This window comes from Protopterus annectens, chromosome 8.part0 (genome assembly GCF_019279795.1).
Source record: "Protopterus annectens isolate FY-2018-M chromosome 8.part0, PAN1.0, whole genome shotgun sequence".
NCBI classification, from domain to species: domain Eukaryota; kingdom Metazoa; phylum Chordata; order Ceratodontiformes; family Protopteridae; genus Protopterus; species Protopterus annectens.
Genome location: NC_056741.1, coordinates 1,654,645,938 through 1,654,671,903, shown reverse-complemented (window position 1 = coordinate 1,654,671,903; position 25,966 = coordinate 1,654,645,938).

The window sequence follows — 25,966 nt, the reverse complement described above, 5'->3', positions numbered from 1 at the left end:
TAATTAATTATGTAAAACAAAATGAAGCTATCATCTCATAACTGTGGCCTACAGACATGTGACAAGACATCCAGTGCCTCAAAGTAAAGGCAAGTCCAATAAGCTGCACAAATTTAGCACAAAACAGTTTTTCACATACTAGTAAGCACAGGTTTATATGAAAGTATTAAAAGTAATTCCATTATCTTACTATTTCAAAGGCTAAGTGGCTTCCACTACAGGCTAGATCAATTTTTCCTCTTGCTCAAAAATGACACATCCCCCCTCTTTCTCTTCCGAATTATTTACTGCCACTCAAACAGTAACCTAAACACCAAGCCAGATCTGTCTCTCACTACAAATTCCTTCTCTCAAACTGCCCTCTACTAGCCATTGTTTTTCTGTACCTGCCACAAAACAGTGACAGTCACTTCCTACTGACTAAACTGATCACACAAAGTATTCATGCTTAGGCCACAATTCAAACAATACTTACTAAACAGTTTGAATGCAACTGCCCATCTAAAAGACATGTCACAAACGTGTAGTGCCTTTACCTCCCATATACTTGATCTACCAGGTTAACTCACTCATCTTACACTTTTTTTCAGCTTACCACACCATTACTGCTCTAAACCCACTACACCTTAATCGAACCCCCTTTTTCATCTTATGGGTCTCTTTATAGGTGCATGTGTAAGTACTAAGCTAGCTACTCTTGTTGGGCATTTTAAAAATAGTCACTTTTCTCAAAGGTGAGAATCAAACCCTGCATCTTGTGTCAAGAAAGTAAAGACCTTAACCAGGGGTGGGAGATTGGCATAGTGGTTAATGTGTTCACCTTACAAGGCTCAGTTTACAGGAGTTGCTCTAGGATTGGTGTGCTCTCTCTGATTCTGGAAGTGAATCCAAATGAAATCCAAGGCATCCTTTGAAATCTACAGAAAAATAAGCATTTTTATTCACTATACTGCACCTTTAAACTGTGTATTACTGAATTGTCGCCTACTTTTAACTGTTTTTAGCTGTTTTAAATGTTTTGTTGTTTCACTGTTTCAACTATTTGCTATTTGAGACTGTTTTTCCAGCACTTTGTATTTCCTAATATTTGTGTATTTTATAGCATAGGCTAGATTCAGATTTGCTGAATTTAGACTGTTTGGCATTATCTAAGCATTAGAACCAGCCATCTTACATTAGGAGGCCCCCCTGCACCCTTATGGCAGAATAGTGTAGCAAAGGACCCATCTGAGTTAGAGATTGTTGAAATAAGGCTCAGTACTGAGCATTTCCATTGCCCAGCTTGCTTAAAAATTGATTAACCTGTTTTAAAAGTGGGTTCTCACAGTTGCTACATAAGTCCCACATTTGCTCAGTTTACACCTGTTTTAATACAGCTCCACAGAGTTTGGTGACCAGCTGCTGCTCTACTATCTTCATCTTAGCAATCTGAGGCATCTGTTTGCATGTAATGAACATTCGCATAGCATCTAGCAGTGGATGTAACCATTAGTGGTTATAGACACAAGAGCTCAAGTAGATTTATTTTCCCTTAGAAGCCGCCTGTGCTCCAACTGAGGAGTCCCTTAAATTGTGCTTAGCTGCTCGAAATCACCTCAGCTGGGCTTTCTGCAGCATTTGCCACTTTAACTGAAATCTCCTAATAGTCTCATACCCCTAGAGAACCCCAATAGTATAGACACAACATTAAGCACCCAATTAAACCACATCCTTCCTCATTAAAATAAGCAAATTTGCACCTAGTATTATGGATGGTCAGTTCTCCTCCATTTTTCCTACCAGCCTGATTGACATGGGTATCCTGAGACAGTGTAGCAATTGCCTAATGTACACTTACAACCCACTACTCCTAAACCACTCAAGCTCAATTTGTGAGAGATGCATATACACTACGAATTTGGACTCCATGCTTTCTTATTCACAGAACAGTGACACTGAACAGGTTGTCAACCCACATACTACACCTCTTGCACAAACCATGCTCTCAGCACATAAACCATCTTACGCAGAGGTACTCACCAGAAATTTACCTAAATATCAGAGACCTCCGAAACACAAATATGCTACACCTAATGCAGTACCTACAGCACTCAATACACTTAAAAACACAAGCACAAGTGTCTCATCAAACAAGCCCCAAAGGCAAAGCGCATCTAAACTAAATTTTTTGGTCAGCAAAAATAAAAAGCAAACCACCAAGGGATAAATGCTCCAAAGCCAGTCACAGATAAAACGATAAAAAAGTAAGTAATAACGCTTAGGAGCAAACCAACATATAATACAGTCTTTAGCATCGAATACATACTAGTTGTGCATCAAAAATATGTTATTAAAAGATACAGAAGTAGTCCATCGTTGATAAAACCAAATAGATTTTATTTTAACACGGAAAATAGGTAAGCATTTTTGCCAGGAGGCTTCCTCAGACCTTTAGCAAACAGACATTCAAACTATTAGCTGTCTTATATATAGTTAGTATTTAACTGAATAATTAAATTCAATGACATCATCAAAAGTTTAAAGTCAAAGGCCAAAAGGTATACGGGCCTCTACTGAAGCATATAGAAATATGTATAACATTTCCCATATATAAAAAATTCAGTACTAGATCAAACACTAAGAGTACATCCAAATACAACCATATATATATAATTAATTATATGAGACTTTAGTAAAACCTTAATAATAAACAACTAAAAAACATTTCTAACACTAGAAATAGTTAAAAACAGATAATATATAAGGTTTTACCTACCAATTAATCTCCTATTTTTCAAAATAGGCTTGAGTGGAATCTTATCATTTAAGCCTGGACTCACGTGTGCCTTAAGTGTAATGATCCATTTGATCTCTATTCTTTCCGTATAATTTCTAATATCTCCCCCTCTAGAGCTGGGGTTATTCACCTGAAGAACCATAAATTTAAAAGTATGCTTAGTGTCTGTTTCAAGAACATGCTTAGATAAGGCATTGGTACTAGACTGAATGCGTATATGAAACAGACACTAAGCATACTTTTAAATGTATGGTTCTTCAGGTATTTGGATGTACTCTTAGTGTTTGATCTAGTACTGAATTTTTTATATATGGGAAATGTTATACATATTTCTATATGCTTCAGTAGAGGCCCGTATACCTTTTGACCTTTGACTTTAAACTTTTGATGATGTCATTGAATTTAATTATTCAGTTAAATACTAACTATATATAAGACAGCTAATAGTTTGAATGTCTGTTTGCTAAAGGTCTGAGGAAGCCTCCTGGCGAAAGCGCTTACCTATTTTCCGTGTTCAAATAAAATCTATTTGGTTTTATCAACAATGGACTACTTCTGTATGTTTTAATAACATACTTTTGACGCACAACTGGTATTTATTCGCTGCTAAAGACTGTATTATATGTTGGTTTGCTCCTAAGCATTTTTACTTACTTTTTAATAAATTATTTGGTCACTGGGGACTCTATAGTGAGACAGACAGATGTCCCACTCATCAGGCTGGACAAGGAGAAGGTTACAGTCAGCTGTCTGTCAGGTGCCAGAATCCACCAGATCACACACGCACTGAAGTCTCTCCACAACAAGTACCGTTATGACTCCATCATAGTTCATGTTGGTGTGAATGACTTGAGTTGTACCTCACTGGACTATATGAAGAGAGACATGACTGAGCTCTCTGAATATGTGTCTCAGGCAGGTATGTCCCTAGCCTTGAGCAGCATACTGCCTTCACCTAAGATGATACCACAATATAAATAAAAATGACTGAGTTCAAAAATTGTCTTAGTTTCTGGTGTCATTCTAAGGGGATGCAGTACCTGTCAGCCTGGGATGACATGGTAGATAGACCATGTTGCTTTTCCAGAGATGGTCTTTATCTGTCACCTCTGGGAATTCGGTTACTGGCTAAGGCGCTTGCCTTCCCCATAGTGCCTTTTTCAGGCAATGTCAAAACAACAAAATTCCCGACGTAGAGATATCTTTAAAAAGCAACCTCAAAGTTATGCTGTTAAACGCCAGGAGTCTAAACTTAAAACTGCACTCAGTGATAGCAGTCCTTACCTTAGAAGATGCTGACATCTGTGCAGTCACAGAGACTTGGTTGTAAAGCCAAGGAAAACACTCCAGCATATCAGGTTATAATGCCTTCCACACATTCAGACCACAAACTAAAAGTGCAAGAACTAAAGGAGATGGAGTATCAATATTCATCAAAGATAAATACAAGTTTCACCTGTGTCCTTCTTGGACAGGGGCAGTAGTTGTTGACTTAGTTATGCTTAATACCTTGATATTCTTTGGAACAGGGGTTGTACTTGGCTAGGCTTGTAAGGGGCCTAGAGCCATTAGCCTAGTAACCTCCTATGATCCTATTATGCCAACTCCTCTTAGTTTTCATAACCCTCCAACTGCTACTCATATCTTCACCACTTCTACTTCTCCCACTTTATTTTCCCATTTCTATTCCATTTATGTAACTGTGCATATATTTGGTTTGGTAGATCTTCTGAATGTATATTGTTTTTCAAATTGTTTTACCATAATCATAAATGCAAACCGCTGTTAATTGTATACTATACATTGTTTTGTTACATTACAATGTTACCTGGGCAGAGTCTGTAATTGGACATTGTTTAATCAGTGTTCTGTCCTACTAAACAAATTTACATAAAATAAAGCAATCAATTAAAAAAAAACTGTAGCTCATTCAGGAAAGGGATATCGGTAACCATTTGAAATGGCAGGAACTGCTAGAATGAGTCCTGAAAAACTGAGACTGAATGGCCAAAAAATCACTTACATATATTAAGTGTGAGATGCCATTTCTTGGAATATTCCCTTTTTTACAAGGTATGGCGATCTTGGAGTTGGTATATATAAGTACAGGGATGGGGGTGGGGGGTTGTAGGGGGGTGCCTACCCTCCCTGAAAAAAAAGAAGTTTTAAGGAGAAGAGTGATTTTTGAGACTCACTCTTCTCCAGGTTTTCAGTATTTTTTGGTTTTTCTACACTCAGCATTTCGAGTGCTGACATTTCAGTATAGAGCTGTATAATCAGTGTGTGAAAGCAAATTATCTAATTTTTGTATATTAAATGCATTACTTAATTTTTGCAAATGCAGTTCATGTGATTTCTGGCTACCTAAACAACAGCTGTTCTAGGCACATTGATAGCACCTTGACAAAGATGGTGGTTTCTGATTTTAGAAGATGTTACCCCTTTATCTTAGTGCATTAATTTCCGTCTTTCAGCACTATAGTGCAACAAATACAAATTGAAGAGACCTAATCACCTTTTTGATCCTTTCTATTTGCTTAACCAAAGGTTTTTTCTGAACACTGTTGACTAAGGTAATACCTCTGAAGATGGCTGAGCAGCAGTTCCATTTACAAAAGTTTGTCCTGGTTATTGTATTTACATAGGCGAGTCTATCCAATGGCAGTCACATAACTAGCTAGTTTGAATTTAGCCCAATTTTCCTCAGTATGGGTATTGTGTGACCAATATTCAGTCAAAGACTGACCATCTGTTAGGTGAGGTTGGTCCCTACTGATAATCAAATGATATAAGTAGCATGTTGCAGGATAAAGCTGTATGGAAATCTAAAGACATCTGTGATGTGAGTGAGTGATAGAACTTGTTCATGCTGCATTATATATCTCACACTGATCAGACAGAGAAAAAATAATTTAGTTTGTTGGCAAGGCTATCAATGTAGTTTGAAAAGATGAGATTTATAAACCACTATTAGGAAACAGAGAATTGTTAGTTAATAATAAAAAATAACAGAATCCCAAATTTCACCCAGTTGGCAAGTGTATGGTTGTAACATACAATATTGAGTCTACATCCATTAAAAATGTGGTAATGAAAAACTGGGATATTCTAAATTTCAGTGGGGATATGTGTCAAAAACTGGGGGATAAGCCTAATTTTATTTTTGAGAAAGGTTTAAATATTAAAAGTTGTTTGAAAACAATAAAACCTCTTTTAATGACGCTCCATGTAAACATGATGGAACCTTGAGATGTGGCATGTTAATTCTGGCATATTACTTGTGGCATGTGTGGATAGTGCCCTTTTACACTACAGAATAATCCGTGTGTGAATGATTAATGAAGCTCCATGTTCACATGATGGACCTTCAGATGTGGCATGGTAAATGTGGCATATGTGGATAGTGCCCTTTTACAGTACAGAATAATCAGTGTGTGAATGATTAATGAAGCTCCATGTTCACATGATGGACCTTCAGATGTGGCATGGTAAATGTGGCATATGTGGATAGTGCCCTTTTACACTACAGAATAATCAGTGTGTGAATGAATGGGGAGGTCTATGTTAAGGTGCATTTCAATCAGTGGATCTAAGTTTATCATTCGCCTTGCCTTTTGTCAGGATTGTGACCCATTTTATGTTGGAAAAACAGTAAGAACCCTTAGGGAACATTTGCATGAGCATTATTATGACAAATGCAAAAAAAAACTTAAATAATGCCCTAACAAAACATGTTAATTAAAACCGGCTCACATAGATTTTTATTTAAAGTACTGGAAAAAATACTTGCAGACCCAAGAGAGGGGCCATGGAAAGAATGTGTAGAGGTATGTGAACTGCACTGGCAAATTAAACAAAGGGCTGACACCCCTCCTATCCACTCACTGGGCTCAATTAACTCACTTCAATACAGAATGTATTAAAATACCACTCTTTTAGGATTTAGCTGAGAATGGGCAATTGGATGAATTTAACGAATCTTTACATGTTGCTTTTTACACATTATACACTGAAAAACATTTATATGTTTGCTTCATATTTTCCTCAATTTAAATAGGATTTATTATGATTTTTAATACATTTATAGATGTGTTGTTTTATGAATATGTTTCATACTTTTCACCCGTAATTTGAATTTGTGGTTAATACATTTATTTTGAAATGGTCACATGATGTAATGTGTAATGGGTATTTAAAGGAGTACAACAGGTTTCTCTAATATATTCCTCAACTTCACGACCCTTTTCCTCCCTATTTACATTGTCCTCTGTAAAGCAACAACAATAAAGCATTTACAATTTTTATAATTCCCCTTACTTCTGTAACAGAAGCCTACCTTCTCATACTGTGATGGTTTCACTTACAAAATGATTCTCTCACATTTGAATAAAGCTTGCTGGAGTTGCCCAATTACTGACATCATCAAGGCCAGGCAGTGCAGGTACTATTTTTTTTTTTTTTTTAATCAGTTCCCTCCCCCAAAGTGACATCACCACAGCCATCATCTGATTCTAACTAAAATAATAAGACCCACCCATTCTGTGATGTCATGGCTCCCTTGTCCTTCCCCCAGCCTGAGTGCTGTTCATTTTATTCAGTAGTAGTGTAGTAACACAGATGTTTGGAAACACAGAAATTAAGTATGCATACTTATACATTCTGCACGGCAAATGATGCTTAAGTGGTGTATCGCTTGCATACTTCTCTGTTGTATTTGCACCAGATACTGCTAGTGCACAGTGCAGGAATAGAAAGATTAAAACATTACCCTGGTATCAGAGGTGGCAGTGCAACATATTCATAGTGGCTTAACATGAGAGTAGCTCTAAGCAAGCACCATGTGAAACCTGAGCAAGCACCTAGAATTATTCAGTGCAGCTTCCACACCTTAAGTCTGAAAATGAATTCACATACTCACATGAACAGGAGTAGCTGCATATTGATGGCTAAAGGTGTATGGGCATGTTGGGTGGTTACTACACTGCAAAAGTGGTATGTAATGGTGGAGATATTTGGAAGGCATGAGCAAACACACCAGTATATTAAAGCCATAGCACCAATTAAACTGGAGGCTGGCAAATAGATTTAGTAAGGGATTTTGTCCATGCACAAATATTTCAACAGTGATTCTTTGTAGTGGCATCCATTATCTGATTCAAGGTAAGTTAACCTTGACGTCCTTTATTTAAAAAAAAATCAATAAAAAATATACTTTGTTATAAGTGACTTCTGGACACAAGAAAAAGGAAGGGGGAAATATAGCAATGTGGTTTGTATGTACAAAGACAAATCCAGGGACACTGCAAAAGTTATTTTTTGCAAACCAACCAGTGGAGTAAAAACATATGAAGGCAAACACTGCATACCAACACACTTTGCACATGTAAATCTCAATTTTTAACAAGGTGGAAGCCTGAAGTGATACCTTAACACTTAAATTAATAAAGATCTAAACTGGTTAATAGTATAAATGTTTTATTCTTTAGCTCCTTGGTGCAAGACCTTACTGGATGTGATTGCAGTCAAGTAAGTCCATGGCTATAGTGCAGCAAAAAATGTCCCCGGGAAATGCTAGAGCAAAGATTAAATTACTTGAGTCAAGCACCCTGCTGAGATCTGCCAAACAATGGAATTACCAGGTCAAATTACCCTCAGGACTTTGACAGCTAGGGAAGCTAAGTGTTATGGGGGAGGGGAGAAGTAAATGGACTGGAATTCATTGTCTCACAAATTAGTGCCATTTAAACTAAATTAGAAAAAAGGCAGCAGTAAACAGCACTTTGAGTGTGTTCTGTGGCATTTGCACTGTTTCTGATTTAAGTAGTCATCCAGCAGCAGGGAATGTTACTTACACTGTTCTATTTTACTCAGTACTTTGTACGCATGCAACATTTATGAAATGACAGGAACTTTAGGCAAACGGAGGCCTGCATGATGTAACATTTTTAAGCCAAACAATGATTTCTGAGATACTGGATGGCAACCTGATTTATCCAAACCACGTCACTATGCCAGCCTCCAGGTGGTCAGAGTCTGGAATTACATATAAAAATATTTAAAATCCTGTAAATAATCCCGGAGTGCTGTTAAAGTGTAGGAAACATCATGCCATGATGATTTAAACATGTTTTTTGAGTCTGTGGGTGCGGTACTCCTTTAAAGCACGGGTTTGAACTTTGTGGTAGTTCTGATGAGTCTTGTACACATGAAGATGAAAATGCTTAACAGTTTAATAAATGTAGTGTCTTGTGATCCATGCTGATAGTAGGCACAGCTTGATAACTTTAGGTAAACATTTCTTCTTGTATGATTCTATCAGTGGGCCAGAAAATAAAATCACTGCCTAGGATAACAAAGTCAGCAGTCCTGTTTATACTGCCAAATGCCTGAGAAACAAAACAATCTGAGTGAGAAGTAAGTCATCCTTGTTAGGGCCACAGTAGTTCCCAAGACCCGACCTCCCACTATCGCTGGTGTAATTGTCCATCAAAGAGGCCACTGCTTCTGTGTATTTACATTCTAGGTCCAATGTCTAAATGAATGGATGATGAATTAAAGCTACCACCCCTACTTTTCTAATGCATGAGAACTAGACCATACTTCCATTTTAGATACAAACCTTTAAAATAAGAATACTTTAACTTTGGTTCTTGAGAAAAAGATAAACAGCGCTCCATGCCTATCAGCAAGCAATATCCTCAACTTCTGAGTAAGCCAAGAGTTAATGTTTTGACATTGAAAGTCATAGCATGCACAGTTTTGGGATAGCTAACATCATCTCTTTGTAGATGAGACCACAGTGAAGAGAAGTAAGTGGTGCTCACAGGCTATGAAGAATTACTACCAATATGTAACAGTAGGCAAGGACAGCAGTAAACAGAATGGTGGGTATAACCACACTAATCTCAGTGCCACCCAGGGCTGTCCTAGGAGTAGACCTCTACATGTTACTGCTTTGTTACCAAAATGGTATAAAATCCCTTCCTGCTAATAACTGGTCACACGATGTCTACTTTACTCCATGCCAGACAGTGTAAAAGGGACACACCCATACAGAGTGATCAGCAGCTGAGTTTAAGAAAGTTCTATCGTGTACTAAACTAGACTAGACATCACACTCTTACAATGTTCCCAGCCATATGACTTCACATGTAACAGTGCAGAACAGTATATCAGCTATGTGAAAAAAGGTAGTCTTCACAAAGAATAGATGCCACGGCTGACGGCAAGATCGGCATGAAAACAGAAAAAAAAGCTCTTAGGAATTCTGCCGCATATGTGCTAAGTTCAGGCACAGAGCTCTCTTGCTGACCTTATCACAGTGATGTGAAGCAGATGCATGCAGGATGAAAATAAAAACAAACTGAAAATATGTCTAAATATACACTTCTCTAAAGCACACAGACATATCTTCTGACCTTGACATACGGGGACAGAAAAACAGAGCAAACTGCGGTTTAGTGCTTTCCCACTAACTCCAAAGGGCTAAACAACAATAATTCACATTTGTCCAAATTTGCAGGTTTCAGATGTCCGGCATTACCTAATGATAGTGTCACCTCAACAGCAGTAGGAAGCCCTTCCGGCTGAGTAGGGCAGGAATCTGCAGACTTGCCTACTTCTCTCCACTAGCAATTGAAACTTGTTGCAATGAGTTTAGTAAGAATGTTCATCTATAGAAATCTTCCTGAACCCAGTTTAGAAGAAAGGGCAGATATCTTAGCAAGGGCTTGTGTAACTCACATTCCCAAGTGGTATTTATCTATGGAAGTGCCCAGTGGTTGACTTGTTCTTTTCACCTCATAATTACAGACAGCTATGTCCAAGGTTGCCATGAGTTCACTGCTACAGTATACAGGTTTTTGTGTTGAACTGTATGATGAGTAAATACATTTTTCCCCTCCTATATGTCAAAAGTGATCTGCTACTCTCAGTGTTGAAAAAATGAGTGTTTCTGGAAAACAGAGTTGGCAATGCATGCTGAAATCCTGGAGCCTTTGGTCTGCAGATACTATAGCTTTCCTTTAGAGTAAAACAGCATTATAATTTAGGGCTACAACCAGCCAGACAAAAACTGCCAAGCCTTCTACAATCATCTAGGAATAGGTTTCTGTTGCTCTAATCCAGAAACTCGCATATTAGATGCTGCGCAGGTTTGGGAGTTTAACTCTGGTGGATATCTAATGGAAATGCCGAATAACAAGGGCAGCCAATATCTTTAACTTAGACTATATCTCCTTCCTTAGGAACTGAACAGGATCCCAGCTGTCCTTACCCTCTGGAAGACTGGTGTAGTGAAGGTTGTTCTGGTGACTTCACTTTTCTGCATCATCCTGTTTGAGCTCAGTTTTATATTTGGATTCAACAAATAATGTGATGTGAGGGCTGGACATTACCGCTGAGTGCTCATCTATCATCCACTGGTACAGGTTCAGTTTCTTATTTAAAGTCCATTTTTTTTTATTTATTTCAAGCAGATGCTTCTCATGATTTAATTCCTTAGGGGCAGTGGTATGAGGCAAGACTTAGTGTGTCAGTCTCACTGGTGTATTAAGGAGTCCCTACTCACTGTCCACTATCTGGCTGGTATTGTTGTTTTGGAAGTCAGGATAATGAGTTTCTCATACTAGACGGTCTGAATAGCTGCAAGTTTTAAAAGCCAAAAAGAACATCACTTCTAATCTAGGCACTCCACAAGTAGATGAGGATGTTTATGAAAATTAATCAGTTCATCTTATCTTTACCCTAGAATGGCAAACTGCAGATGTTTATTCCTGCAGAGTCCACAACACATGAACTGAGACTGCTATTTATGTGAATTTCTGAATGTGATCTCCAATACCAACTATATTTAGAATTATTATGCTGACTAAAAGTACCTCATAATGGTAACAGTGGTAAATATTAGTCCAAATGTTATTGTTTAAGCTAGTATTTGGTGCTGTAATCTTTGCCATGTTATTAACTTTATTAAAGACTGCGTTACTAAAAACCTTTCATTTGCATTCAGCTAACAAAAGGAAAATTTGGGTAACTGTTATATTCTAAATTACCCTGAGATTTTTGTGACTTTGACTTTGCAGTTAGTTATAATAGAGATGGAGGTGTAGAACTGAAGCATTAAACAGAAAATAACTGTTATTGAAGGATCAATTTGGCTGGCTGAACCCAAGTAAAAGGTGTTTTATGAATTAGTCTTCAATCAGCCCAACTGTGATAATTTCTTTGTTTAAGCAATCACATTTTTTAATGATCCAACACTTTATAGGTTCATTGGTGTACTGTGTATACTAGCCTAACAACCACAGGGGCCTTATTAAGCCTAGCCATGCAACTCAAATGTATCCAATAAGTTTTGGTGTCTTAGAGGTTATTTTAAGGGGTATATGTAAGCTAGGATATGAGTCATCAAGCATGTACATGCTGTCTCTGTGCATTTCAATCAGTGGATCTAAGTTTATCATTCGCCTTGCCTTTTGTCAGGATTGTGACCCATTTTATGTTGGAAAAACAGTAAGAACCCTTAGGGAACAATTGCATGAGCATTATTATGACAAATGCAAAAAAAAACTTAAATAATGCCCTAGCAAAACATGTTAATTAAAACTGGCTCACATATATTTTTATTTAAAGTACTGGAAAAAATACTTGCAGACCCAAGAGAGGGGCCATGGAAAGAATGTGTAGAGGTATGTGAACTGCACTGGCAAATTAAACAAAGGGCTGACACCCCTCCCATCCACTCACTGGGCTCAATTAACTCACTTCAATACAGAATGTATTAAAATACCACTCTTTTAGGATTTAACTGAGAATGGGCAATTGGATGAATTTAACAAATCTTTACATGTTGCTTTTTACACATTATACACTGGTGTTTGCTTCATATTTTCCTCAATTTAAATAGGATTTATTATGATTTTTAATACATTTATAGATGTGTTGTTTTATGAATATGTTTCATACTTTTCATCCGTATTTTGCATTTGTGGTTAATACATTTATTTTGAAATGGTCACATGATGTAATGTCATGGGTATTTAAAGCACGGGTTTGAACATTGTGGTAGTTCTAATGAGTCTTGTACACATGAAGATGAAAATGCTTAACAGTTTAATAAATGTAGTGTCTTGTGATCCATGCTGATAGTAGGTACAGCTTGGTAACTTTAGGTAAACATTTCTTCTTGCATGATTCTATCAGTGGGCCAGAAAATAAAATCACTGCCTAGGATAACAAAGTCAGCAGTCTTGTTTATACTGTCAAATGCCTGAGAAACAAAACAATCTGAGTGAGAAGTAAATCATCCTTGTTAGGACCACAGTAGTTCCCAAGACCCGACCTCCCACTATCGCCGGTGTAATTGTCCATCGAAGAGGCCACTGCTTCTGTGTATTTACATTCTAGGTCCAATGTCTAAATGAATGGATGATGAATTAAAGCTACCACCCCTACTTTTCTAATGCATGAGAACTAGAACATACTTCCATTTTAGATACAAACATTTAAAATAAGAATACTTTAACTTTGGTTCTTGGGAAAAAGATAAACAGCACTCCATGCCTATCAGCAAGCAATATCGTCAACTTCTGAGTAAGCCAAGAGTTAATGCTTTTGACACTGAAAGTCATAGCATGCACAGTTTTTGGATAGCTAACATCATCTCTTTGTAGATGAGACCACAGTGAAGAGAAGTACGTGGTGCTCACAGGCTATGAAGAATTACTACCAATATGTAACAGTAGGCAAGGACAGCAGTAAACAGAATGGTGGGTATAATGACACTAATCTCAGTGCCACCCAGGGCTGTCCTAGGAGTAGACCTCTACATGTTACTGCTTTGTTACCAAAATGGTATAAAATCCCTTCCTGCTAATAACTGGTCACACGATGTCTGCTTTACTTCATGCCAGACAGTGTAAAAGGGACACATCCATACAGAGTGATCAGCAGCTGAGTTTAAGAAAGTTCTATCGTGTACTAAACTAGACTAGACATCACACTCTTACAGTGTTCCCAGCCATATGACTTCACATGTAACAGTGCAGAACAGTATATCAGCTATGTGAAAAAAGGTAGTCTTCACAAAGAATAGATGCCAGGGCTGATGGCAAGATCGGCATGAAAACAGAAAAAAAAAGCTCTTAGGAATTCTGCCGCATATGTGCTAAGTTCAGGCACAGAGCTCTCTAGCTGACCTTATCACAGTGATGTGAAGCAGATGCATGCAGGATGAAAATAAAAACAAATTGAAAATATGTGTAAATATACACTTCTCTAAAGCACACAGACATATCTTCTGACCTTGACATACGGGGACAGAAAAACAGAGCAAACTGCGGTTTAGTGCTTTCCCACTAACTCCAAAGGGCTAAACAACAATAATTCACATTTGTCCAAATTTGCAGGTTTCAGATGTCCGGTATTAACTAATGATAGTGTCACCTCAACAGCAGTAGGAAGCCCTTCTGGTTGAGTAGGGCAGGAATCTGCAGACTTGCCTACTTCTCTCCACTAGCAATTGAAACTTGTTGCAATGAGTTTAGTAAGAATGTTCATCTATAGAAATCTTCCTGAACCCAGTTTAGAAGAAAGGGCAGATATCTTAGCAAGGGCTTGTGTAACTCACGTTCCCAAGGGGTATTTATCTGTGGAAGTGCCCAGTGGTTGACTTGTTCTTTTCACCTCATAATTACAGACAGCTATGTCCAAGGTTGCCATGAGTTCACTGCTACAGTATACAGGTTTTTGTGTTGAACTGTATGATGAGTAAATACATTTTTCCCCTCCTGTATGTCAAAAGTGATCTGCTACTCTCAGTGTTGAAAAAAATGAGTGTTTCTGGAAAAGAGAGTTGGCAATGCATGCTGAAATCTTGGTGCCTTTGGTCTGCAGATACCATAGCTTTCCTTTAGAGTAAAACAGCATTATAATTTAGGGCTACAACCAGCCAGACAAAAATTGCCAAGCCTTCTACAATCATCTAGGAATAGGTTTCTGTTGCTCTAATCCAGAAATTCGCATATTAGATGCTGCGCAGGTTTGGGAGTTTAACTCTGGTGGATATCTAATGGAAATGCCAAATAACAAGGGCAGCCGAGATCTTTAAGTTAGACTATATCTCCCTCCTTAGGAACTGAACAGGATCCCAGCTGTCCTTACCCTCTGGAAGACTGGTGTATTGAAAGTTGTTCTGGTGACTTCACTTTTCTGCATCATCCTGTTTGAGCTCAGTTTTATATTTGGATTCAACAAATAATGTGATGTGAGGGCTGGACATTACCTCTGAGTGTTCATCTATCATCCACTGGTACAGGTTCAGTTTCTTATATAAAGTCCATCTTTTTATTTATTTTAAGCAGATGCTTCTCATGATTTAATTCCTTAGGGGCAGTGGTATGAGACAAGACTTAGTGTGTCAGTCTCACTGGTGTATTAAGGAGTCCCTACTCACTGTCCACTATCTGGCTGGTATTGTTGTTTTGGAAGTCAGGATAATGAGTTTCTCATACTAGACGGTCTGAATAGCTGCAAGTTTTAAAAGCCAAAAATAACATCACTTCTAATCTAGGCACCCCACAAGTAGATGAGGATGTTTATGAAAATTAATCAGTTCATCTTATCTTTACCCTAGAATGGCAAACTGCAGATGTTTATTCCGGCAGAGTCCACAACACATGAACTGAGACTGCTATTTATGCGAATTTCTGAATGTAATCTCCAATACCAACTATATTTAGAATTATTATGCTGACTAAAAATACCTCATAATGGTAACAGTGGTAAATATTAGTCCAAATGTTGTTATTGTTTAAGTTAGTATTTGGTGCTGTAATCTTTGCCATGTTATTAACTTTATTATTTATCTTACTACAAACCCTTGAAAACCTTCACCTTGATAAACCAGCCCTAAACTGGTTTAATGCTTACCTCTCTGGTAGACAACAGGCTGTCCAGTGGCAAAGTAAACTATCTCACTTACTACCTAACACAATAGGAGTTCCCCAAGGTTCCATACTTGGCCCCCTTCTTTTGTCTGTATTCATAAATGACCTCCATTCAGTCATGCCTAAAGCCACCTGTATTCAATATGCAGATGACTCTACGTTGATTTGCTCGGATCTCTCTCTCAGTAACCTCCAGAAAACCACCCAACACTGCTTTACTGAAGTTGAAAAATGGTTTACTGAACGGAAACTTATCCTAAACCCGAAAAAAACTAACCTACTACTAATTCTCCCCACCTTAGCCTCTTCTTTAGGGCTATACCCTCCACTCCCTAACAATATGACGTTCCATGTTCAGTCCACTAATGGGACCATCATTGAGCCTGTCACCAACACCAAATTACTAGGTGTCACAATTGACCATAAGCTCAAATTTGATACTCACATCAGCCAAACTATAAAAACAGTTAACAAGAAACTTGGTTCCTTGTATAGAATTAAGAACTTTCTTACGCCCCATACTAAACTAACTATCGCACGTACTCACCTTCTCTCCACCCTACTTTATGCCTCCAGTACTTTCCTTTCTCAAAAACTGAGCTCAACAAACTCTCTGTAGCTTACAACCACATTGCCAGATTCAGAACTGGTGAACCGTGCACTCACCATTGCCTTAACCTAAGAAAACTAGGATGGTTAGAACTCCCCAATCTTCTTAAGTTTAACCAACTTAATGAAGCATTTAAAATGATCAAAGAACCAGAAAAAACCCCCTCATTGTCAAAACTTTTAACCCCCTATTCCAATCTAACTAGTCTTCGTTCCTCTCATAGTTTCATGGTACAAACAACTAAATCTAATAACTCAGGGGGCGATGCTCTCTATGCCAATTCCATAGGAAAACAATGGAATTCCCTACCAAATAACCTAAGACTAGCTACCTCTCTCAACCAATTCAAAACTAACCTTAAACTATTCCTTAGCTCTCATTGGTTATGTCCTTGTGCTAAACCAGACTAAATCTTTGATCACTGCCTTCCTTCTTGGTTGGCCCACTAACCTATTCCTTTTTCCTATATATCCAGATCCTACCTTTTATACCTCTCATAATTTACTATCTTTTCTATTATTTGCATTCCTTCTAATTAGCCAATTTAATTGTATGTATACTTTTGCCTTACATGTTTTTGTCCTCCTACAAAATTGTATTTTATTATGAAACTCAATGTCTGTTTGATCATTGTGGAGCTTTTCTCCCCGGGCCTCTGCTGAAAATGGATTTATATCCAGTTGGATTAGCCCGGTAAACAAATGTAAAATAATAAATAAAATAATAAATAATAAAGACTGCGTTACTAAAAACCTTTCATTTGCATTCAGCTAACAAAAGGAAAATTTGGGTAACTATTATATTCTAAATTACCCTGAAAGTTTTGTGACTTTGACTTTGCAGTTAGTTATAAGAGAGATGGAGGTGTAGAACTGAAGCATTAAACAGAAAATAACTGTTATTTAAGGATCAATTTGGCCGGCTGAACCCAAGTAAAAGGTGTTTTATGAATTAGTCTTCAATCAGCCCAACTGTGATAATTTCTTTGTTTAAGCAATCACATTTTTTAACTATCCAACACTTTATAGGTTCATTTGTGTACTGTGTATACTAGCCTAACAACCACAGGGGCCTTATTAAGCCTAGCCATGCAACCCAAATGTATCCAATAAGTTTTGGTGTCCTAGAGGTTATTTTAAGGGGTATATGTAAGCTAGGATATGAGTCATCAAGCATGTACATGCTGTCTCTGTCCGTTAGAGACATATGTGCCAGACTGAGGTGAATTTCCAATTACCCGAGTGTATAGGAGACAAACTATAGGGATAGGGCTTTGAGGCAATTCACAGAGGACATATAGTTAATGGCTTGTATTCTTTTTATGAGGAACCCCTGTGGACATTTCAGTTGTTGAATGTGCCTGGCTAGATATCAAAGAGGGCATGATACTCAATGATGATCTGATCAGGGCCAAATACAGCAAAATAATGACTTATTTGGATCTAGATGTCATACCTTTGCTTATAAGTTGAACGACATAAACTTTTTTATTTTCTTACTATCTTAGACACATGTTGGTCAAAATTCAGGTTACTGTCTGCATACGTCACCAAATCTCTCACTACTGAGTCTATTCTTAGGGGTGTGTTATCAATGAGGTAGTCTCTTGGGGTACCCAACTTCCTGAAGGGTACTATTATACATTTCTTGGCACTGATTTTAAACCACAGCTCAGACAACAGTTATTTGCCTGTTTTAGTGCTTCCTGGAGAATATTAGTGTCTTGGGGGGATTCTCTGACAGCTTCCAGTTTGCAATCATCTGTAAACCTGTTCATCTCTAGGCCCTTGTCATTGGCCTTGACTTCCAAGAAGTAGATTCCAAAAAGGAATGGACCCAGTATAAAGCTCTGAGGGACTCTGTTAGTGACTGGCCTATTTGTGGAGGTGGACTTCCCTATCCTAACTTCCTAGGTCCTATCTGAGAGCCACCTGGCTATCCAGTGCGTAACACAGGAGTTTATGCTTAATTCTGTGAGTTTGCTTACAATGCCTGAGTATGGCATTGTATCAAATGCATTGAACAGGTCAAGGCAGGTAGTATGCACAATTTTTCCCTCAACAGTTGCCTTGGTGACCTTCTCAAAGAAGTCCACCAGGCTGAGTAGGCATGATCAGCCCTTGACGAAACCAAACAAGGCTGGGTCCAGTATTTGAAGTTTTCCTATAACATTATTAATAATTTCTATGATAATTCTTTCCATGGCTTTGCATATGAATGAGACTAGTCAGACTTATGGGTTTGTAGTTAGTGGGGTCCATAGATGACCCAAGCTTGAGCAGAGGGATAATTGTTGCATTTCTCCATTTATGTAGCATGATGCCTGACTGGTATGGTTAAATAGTAACTCCAGCGATCCTGATAGATGATGTTTCATACTGTTTAGGAGGCATCCTGGGATATTATTTGGGCTGACTGATGCGGTGTTCTTTACCTTGGAGAGTCCATTTAGGATCTGCTCTCTAGTGATTAGTTGGAAAGATTATATTTAATGGGATTTCGTAAGGGGTGGGGGGAGTAAAACTGGAGCTGAATTTGTCAGCTAGTAGAATTGTTATATCTTCCAACTCCATGTAAGAGGCTATATATGGATGAGATTGACAATTACTTGGAAGCACCTGAGAATGATGTTATCCCTTTAGACCAAACAGCCCTTCATTGATCAGAGAGATTGGCGAACAAAGGGAAACACGAGAAATGAACATCAGGCAACACATTTAAAGTGGAAGGTTGAATCAGGCATATCAAAAGCCCCAGGGGGGCACCAGCAGCGGCCTTAGGTCAACTGGTGCCCTAGACAAAAGGGGTCCATGGTGCCCCCCACCACACTACCTGGTGCCCCCATCCTGGTCTAACTATATCAAATAAATACTAGAAAAGTGCCCCTGCTAGACTGGCGCCCTAGGCGGCCACCTAGTTGGCCTATGCCTAATGCCGGCTATGGGGGGCACCTGCACACAGTAATGTTTACAATTGACAGGAGAGAGGTGAGGTTCAGAAAGGCTGAGCACCTTACTTAGAACAGAAACAGTTTCAGTGACTAAAAACATAACGGTAACATTTTAACTACAACTGATATTGAAGGATTCTCATCACCATTTATTTGTAAAAGATTTTATGTTTATTTCAGCATCAAGGACAGACCTTTCAGACACTCTGATGGAATTAAAAATTATACACAAGATAACTCAAACTGGCACTACACTACAAAAACAGAGAAAGTAATACTGTAGGCTTTAAAAGAGAAAATACTGTAAATTTATTAGAGGCACTGTCTGAAAGGGGCATCAGACAAATTTTGAGTAAACAGCCCACTAAACGATTTGACAACATGCCCTCAGATGAAAGGAAATTATTGCATGATCTCAGAACAGACAAACTGATCAGGTGGATGAAATCTGACAAGGGAGGGGACACGGTTATTGCTTTTTGGTACTGTTGCCAGTGGTTATTTTCAATAATCCTTTTTTCTTATGTTTGCTTTTACATATAATGGACATGCTTGCACAGCAGAATGCACTTTGTACCCACACCCATAACTCCCATCCTCTGACAGCAAGAGGTCTGGACAAGGGCAGACATAAAAGTGGAACAAAGGCACAATGATAGACATGTGTTGTAAATATCATGCTTACATACTGAGAAAGTTGGTAGGGTGAGGGTTTTGCAGTAGTGGGAATTGTCTGAAGGTTATGTAGTCTGAAACAGTAATGTCTGTCAATTATTTTGTAAAATCACTCTTCAATTATATGTAACTAACTTGCCATAAAAACACAAGTTTATGTACACAGGATGAAACCTCTAGCCAAATACATGGACAACCTGCCAAAAATGTACAGATGAGAGGTATGGCCACACAAGGATATGACATCTCAAGTTAGAAAGATACCACACAAGCAGGAGATCCCCTGCCAGTATATCACCAAGTTGGACTGTTTACACAGTATGTCATCACTCAATTGGCTGTAGCCACACCTCACAAATGGCCTTGTTGGGCAAGAATGTGGATAGCTGCCCTCATAATATTGGTCTATGCATCATACAACTAGTATCCCTCTGGTAAAGCACTGTGATAATCTGAGGATGTCTGGCACTAGGTAATGAGACAATACATTGCAGTGTCAGACTACATATATGTCAGAAAATGTCTGCTAAACAAACACAGTACCCAGAGGAAAGTCCTGTGTACTCCTGACAGGTATGGCTGTAGCACACAAAACCCTGGACCAGAGTACACCTATCTCTGGAATGGAGTCTCACTCTAACCATAGAAGGTCACACTGGGCATGCTCCTACACTTAGAGAATCACTGGACATGTCAGAACCCACATCGGACTATATGACTGTATTGTGTATATATGTCTGTGCATACAGACAGCTATGTACACCTGAACTGTCCCCCCACACACACACACATCAGACAGGATTATACTCAGCTAGCTGTAAGTGGCCCATATGTGATATATCTGCATCTGTTGTGTGAGATACACAGACATATATATGGGCAGCAGATAACATATGTCAAGCATACACACACATAGATATGGAAAAGTGAGAGACAGACAATGACAGAGAGAGAGAGGGAGAGAGAGAGGGAGAGAGAGAGATACAGGGGGACACAGACAGAGTGAGTCACACACATGGATACCCTGAATGGCATACAGTGATGTCCTGCTGTGGACAGTGGCATACCAGTTGTAAACAGTTGCACGTGCCAGTATAAAAAGTGAGTCCCATTGTGTAATAGTACTGAGGTTGGGTTTATAATATCACATCACTTGCATGTGTGTGTGTGTGTGTGTGTGTGTGTGTGTGTGTGTGTGTGTGTGCGCGTGTCTAAGGTCTAAGTATAGGTCTAAGTATTAGGAGACTCTTCACACTCAGTACACTTCACATTGCCCTATTCCACAAGATCTGCTGTTGTCATTCACCTTAGAAGTACCATTGGACAACTATCACACCTATAACCTCTGTAGCATGTGTGATAACTGCATAACACTGTAGTACAAATAACTAGATAGGTAGGGGTTCTAATCTCAATACTGGCAAGTGTGTGTGACAGTTGTGTGTGCGAGAGTGAGGGAGTGTGTGTTTGTTTATTTGTAGGTGAAACAGTTTTAGGCCATTAAAACTGTCAAAACAAATCTGGCGATAAATCCAAAAGACCAGAAAATGAGAACACAATGGTGTTTAGCGCTTTCATTCACTAAATTTAATTGTGAACTTCTTCAGAAACCATACATACTATTACCCAAGCTCCCTTAAATATTAAACAATACAGGAAATGACATCAACAATTAAACAAATACATTTAAGACCACTTACAAATGTGAAATGATATAATGTGATATTTTGTATATACCTTATAAGGCTGTATAATCTAATATATATTTAAAAAACATTTAAATAAATGAATAAAAAAGTGTATATATATGTATACACATGTGTATTAAATAAAATGAAAAAAACTGATGAAAACAATAATAATTAATTCAATAAAGATAACAAATTTACTGAAAAGTACACTGATAATAAATAATCAATCTATCTATTAAACAAAAAAACATTTTAAATTGATTGACTCATTGAGTCCTGGTGACTTAGCAGCAGCCAAAACAAGTTGCCACAATGTTTCTTTGCATTCCAAAATGTTGTTTGTGTCCCCTCCAAACTCAATGTTGTTAACTTTTTCTAACACTGAAAACTCAAATTTCTTGAATGGTGTACAAACTGCTGCATATTTTGCCAAATAATTAAACTTGTCTTTATTTTTTATAGCTAGGTTGTGTTCATAAATCCTGCATTTCAAAACCCTTTTTGTTGTGCCTATATAAAAGTGGTCACAAGACATACAGCAAGCGATGTACACCACATAATCAGTGTTACAATTGAAATAACCTTTAGCCCAGATGGTGTAATTCAAAGACTTGACAAACACACACAATCTACTACTGATGAATCTACATTGTTTGCAACTGTATACATACATACATACATATATATATATATATATATATATATATATATATATATATATATATATATTTATACACTTTTTTATTCATTTATTTAAATGTTTTTTAATTATATATTAGATTAGACAGCCTTATAATGTATATACAAAATATCACATTATATCATTTCATATTTTTAAGTGGTCTTAAATGCATTTGTTTAATTGTTGATGTCATTTCCTGTATTGTTTAATATTTAAGGGAGCTTGGGCAATAGTTTGTATGGTTTCTGAAGAAGTTCACGATTAAATTTAGTGAATGAAAGCGCTAAACACCATTGTGTTCTCATTTTATGGTCTTTTGGATTTATCGCCAGATTTGTTTTGACAGGTTTTAGGCCATTCCCACCCACAACACTTTCCAGTGCCTCACTTTATCAATCCTGCTGATATCATTCCCCTTATCAGCACCTTTGGCCAGTTGTCAGCCCAAGAAAAAACACTCGGACCACAAAATCAATCTTGTAAGCGCTTTCATTTACTCCACATAGGCAAACTTCATCAGACAATGTATTAACAATTACAACTCCTTTTATAAGGACCCTTAATTGGCATCACCATAAAATTAAATGGACAGAACATTTAAAGCAATACATAAGAAGTATATATATATATATATATATATATATATATATATATATATATATATATATATAAAATGCATGAAAAGACCTATATTCATATATGTAATATCACTAAAAGACATTTTTCAAAAACATTTTAAAACATTTAAATATACACTCAAAGCATTATTTATATAAATGTAATGAAATATACATATGTAAGGACAACAATAATTACCATTATCTTATCAGTGCCTTCATTTTTAAAATGCTACCAATAGAGATAGAATGATTCAAGCCAGGACAAACCATGGCATTCAGTTTTAGCTGCCACATTAGTTCCTTTTCTTCCAATTTTAGTGAAAAAGGCCCACCCCTAACATTTTTATGAACTTTATCAATAACCATAAATTCAAACCTATGGTTAGGATGGGTAGTAATGTGTTTAGCTAAAGCATTGTTTAAATTGGACTTCTCAATCGCATACAGGTATTCATAAATTCTGTTCCAAAGGAGCCTCTCAGTTTTACCTACATAAAAGGTATTACATAGGTTCATAGGTTCATAGGTTCATACTAGGCTATCTGCCCTAGGGCATTTATAAGCCTAGCCAGAATGTGTTTGGCTTACATTTTAAATTAATTTTGCTATGCCCTTTTTCGAGGTTAGTATACTGTGCCTCTGTCTAACAGTGACACAGAAGTGATACCTGGGTTAAACCTATGATCTCCCATCCACTCATCAAGATTCCTCTTGAAGAGAGTCAATGAGGGACTCTGCCTAACCTGGACTGGGATTTTATTCCAGAGTGAAGGGAGCCTCTGGGTTATGAATCTGTCCCTCCAGCATGTCCTATTTATTTCAGTGCTGAGGTTGAGGTGGAGGCACTGAGATATATAACCCCTTTGGAATTACAATTGAATGTACCCATTATCTTATATTCCATACCATGGGTGCAAAAAGATTTTCCTATTTTTATATATTTGCACCACTTACAGGATTCACAAACATACCATTATAAGGTGAATATAAATTTGCAAGCTGGTTCTCCAAAAGGCATTTTAATATTCCTACCTCTTCTAAAAGTCACCTTGGGACAATCTCCAATAGATTTATAAATGGTGTAGTCTTCCATTAGGAAGCACCAATTCTTATATAAAATGGATCTAACTATAGGGGTGTCCAAGGAAAATGTTGTAATAAAGCTCAATTTCCCATCATTTGTTTGCAGGGAATAATTATTATTACCATTTACATTAGCTCCAACCCTAGAAAAGGTATTCATTTCAACAGGGTTAAATGATATATGAATTCCAAAATCCATGTTGGAATTATCTAACTCCAAATCCAAAACTGATGTTTCACTCAATCCTGTTACATTCAAAAGTGGGGTAAACCAGCCGTTCATCCTTTTCCGATGAACCTCCTCTATTAATTCATCCAACAATACCCTAGAATACCCACGTTTCATGAACATTTCTTTTAATGTATCACATTCCTCTAGAAAATCAGATTCTAGGGAAACCATTCTTGCCGCCTGAACTAATTGCCACTTAACAACTGCCCTTTTCTGGGATTTAGGGTGGCAGCTAGTGAAATGCAGGAATGTGTTACAATACGTGGGTTTCCTATAAATTCGTGAAAGAAATTTTTGATTAGGAATATCCTTAACTAAACTAACATCTAAGTAAGATATTCTTTCAGTTTGGAATTCCCAGATAAATTTCAAAAATCCAGTATATTTTGTTATATCCTGGATGAACAAATCAGCTGAAAGTTGATCTCCTTTCCAAAGAATAAAGATATCATCCAAGAAGCAGGTGTACCAAACTGCCTTCTGTTGGAATTCCACATTTTTAAATAAAAATTGTTTCTCCCAGAATGCCATAACAGTATTGGCAAAGGTGCCCCCTCATGGGGGACCCATGGCTACACTCGTTTTTTTGGAGGTAAAATTCCTGATCAAATATAAAATAATTATTTTTAAGCACCAATTCTAATAAATATAGAATCAAATCAATATTAGCGCCATCAACATGCTTCTCCAACAAAAAGTCTCTCACCCATTTACACCCGATACCATAGGGTATCACAGTATATAAGTCACGTACATCTATCGTGAGAAAATTGTACTCTTCAGAAAAGGTGAGCTTATTGATGTTTTCCAAAAAGGCCCAGGAATCCTTACATATCTGTGATTCATTACTAATGGCCATTTTCAATTTGCTATCTAGAAATTTAGCACAACCATAGGTTATGGACTGCCTACCATCAACAATAGGATGGAAGGGAGGATTACTAAGATCCTTATGTATTTTAGGCAGTCCAAAAATCACAGGGGTCATTGCGTAGCTGATACAAAGATAGTTATAGGTATAAACACCAATACTGCCATCAATAAAGAGGTCATTGATGAACCCATTAAAACAATATGCCCCATTCAGTTCATTCTTAGAAATTTTGGTATAAGCTTCACCTAAAAGGAAGGTTTTCATTTTATCATTATATGTGTCATTATTCATGAAAACCAATCCACCTCCTTTATCAGGTTTAATAATTCGGATATTAGCAAATTTCAAGGATTTGAGTGCATCATTCTCTTCCTTAGAGAGATTCAAATCCTGAGTCCTAAAGGGGGCCTTATTATTAAAGTTTGCCCTAATATCATTAGAACAAACCTTTTCAAACAATGAAATGGATGGGTGTAATGAAGGGTTAAACACACTAGAAATCCTAAATTCTTTCACCATACTAGAATTATTCCCAAATAGGGCATGTAGGTTTAGCTTCCTAGTGTATACTTTTAAATCAATCAACGTATTGGCCAAATCCCCCCTAGAAGAAGGAACAAAGGTACATCCCTTTGCCAAGACTTCAATCTGTAAAGTAGAGGGCATTTATATATATATATATATATATATATATATATATATATATATATATATATATATATATACTTCTTATGTATTGCTTTAAATGTTCTGTCCATTTAATTTTATGGTGATGCCAATTAAGGGTCCTTATAAAAGGAGTTGTAATTGTTAATACATTGTCTGA